Here is a 2314-nt window from a genome sequence, read left to right on the forward strand (position 1 = left end):
AAATTCATAATTCTCCTGCCTCACTCTCCTGAGAATTGGGGTCATAAACATGTGCCACCATGCTTGGCCATCATCTATATTTTATGGTACCTCACTATTCATTTCTAACCCAGCTCCAGACTTGCATCCTCATTTACCAACTGCGCATCAATTTGATGTTCCACAGGCACATCCTGAAGTCATAATCTCCTACCCTTTCCATTTTGTACATCCTCTGCGAGGCTGTGTTCCATACTTAGTACATGACCCAACATCTACTTAGTTATTTAAGCTTGAAGGCCAGAAATCATTCCAGACTCACCTCCACATTAGCCTTCAAAATTTGTCAGTCGACCAAGAAATTTCATAATTTTTATTCAAAAATATTCGTTGAGCAGCTATGTTGTGGGCGTTCTCTGAGGAAATTTAAAAAAATGAACATCTAACTTTCAAACGGAGATGACCAACAGTGAAAGAATGAATCATTCAGTCATGCTGATGAAGAAAAGGAGTGTCCAGCAGCAGGATCAAAGTGTACAGGTATAAGTGCATACTTAAAAATTGGCAACATCCCACTAATACATCACCAATGGCCATAAAGTAAAAAAAAAAAAAAAAGGCAAATCCAATGTAGAATACAGTTAAAAATTTGTGCTCACTTCAGCAGCACATATACTAAAACTGAAACAATATGGGGATTAGCACAGCCCCTGCACAAGTATGCCATGAAAATTTGTGAAGCATTCCATATTTTAAAAATTTAGGGTAAATGTAGAAATAATTAGTGATTGAGATAAAGGATCAAATGATAGGTCTATTTTCAGCTTTTTAAAAATATATGTTTTAATTTATTTATTTGAGAGAGAGAAAGAGACAGAGGGAGAGAGAGAATGCATGCCAGGGCCTCCAGCCACTGAACTCCAGATGCATGTGCCCCCTGTGCATCTGGCTTACAGGGATCCTGGAGAATCAAACCGGGATCCTTTGGCACCTTAACCACTAAGCCGTCTCTCCAGCCCCCATTTTCAGCTTTTTGCGGAGTCTCCACGTTGATTTCCATAGTGGTGGTACAAGCTTGTACTGAGATAAAGGAAGGAAGCCTAAATAAAGGGGAAACGACAGAGAAGCAACATTAAATAAATGGAAAGACAAAGAAGGAGCAGAGAAGAATGTTGTGGAGCAGAGAAACAGCATGAGATTAGAGAAAAGGAAAATGTGCCAATAATTATAGAGTTGGAAGACAAAATTAGATAAATGTAGTAAGGAGAAGAAAACATGAATGTATCAGTGACTTTCTAATTGTTGTGACAAAACATGCAGTGATAGTACAGGGCTGGGGAGATGATCCCACGGGAAGAGTGCTTGCCATGCAAGTATGAGAGCTTGGGTTTGCTCCCCAACACTCACTTAAAAAGCTGAGCACTTGGGCTGGAGAGATGGCTTAGTGGTTAAACCATTGCCTGTGAAGCCTAAGGACCCTGGTTCAAGGCTTGATTCCCTGGGACCCATGTTAGCCAGATGCACAAGGGGGTGCATGCACCTGGAGTTCATTTGCAGTGGCTGGAAGCCCTAGCACGCCCATTCTCTCTCTCTCTATCTGCCTGTTTCTCTGTCTGTCACTCTCAAATAAATAAATAAAAATAATTTAAAAACCAAAAATAAATAACTAAATAAAAATAAAAGCTGGGCTTGGCCATGCATGCCTGGAGCCCCAGTCCTCAGGTGGTTGAGATAGGAGAATTGCTGATCAGCTAATCTAAAAATGATGTCAAGTAAAGCAAAAGCTGGAGATTGGCAATATTAATTCATTTTCGATATATTCAGCATGCAGAACTTTGACCTACATGACTAGACTGGTTGGGGGCAAGAGTCACTCCGGTGAACAAATTGTAGGATTTTTTTTGTTTTGTTTTGTTTTTTTAAGGCAGGGTCTCACTCTAGCCCAGCTGACCTGGAATTCACTATGTATTCTCAGGGTGGCCTTGAATTCACAGTGATCCTCCTACCTCTAACTCCCCAGTGCTGGGACTAAAGGCATGCACCACCACACCCAGCTTGAACTGTAGTTTTAAAAGTGTACTTTTTTCTTATGTGTGTATGTGTTTGTGTGTTGTATATGCATGTATGTGCAGATACATGAATCCTATAGCCCATATGCACGTGTGTGGTGGGGAGGGAAGGGGGAGATGGCATGCATGCTACTCTATTTCTCTTCCATCTTGTTTCTTTTTATTATTTACTCCTATTTATTTATTTTTAATTTTTATTTTATTAACTTGAGACTTTGTTGTATGGACCAAACTTGCGTTGGTCCTATCCCCCTCCTCCCCACTGC

The 2314-nt window shown here is 40.5% G+C and overlaps 1 non-coding gene across 1 annotated transcript; it reads left to right on the top strand.

Moving 5' to 3' along the window:
• The first annotated feature begins 630 nt into the window (after positions 1 to 630).
• Positions 631 to 734, top strand: LOC123459716. The gene has a single exon (XR_006636470.1). It is a non-coding gene; the product is annotated as a U6 spliceosomal RNA (small nuclear RNA).
• The last annotated feature ends 1580 nt before the right edge of the window (positions 735 to 2314 follow it).

This window comes from Jaculus jaculus, chromosome 3, assembly GCF_020740685.1.
Source record: "Jaculus jaculus isolate mJacJac1 chromosome 3, mJacJac1.mat.Y.cur, whole genome shotgun sequence".
Classification (NCBI taxonomy): Eukaryota; Metazoa; Chordata; class Mammalia; order Rodentia; family Dipodidae; genus Jaculus; species Jaculus jaculus.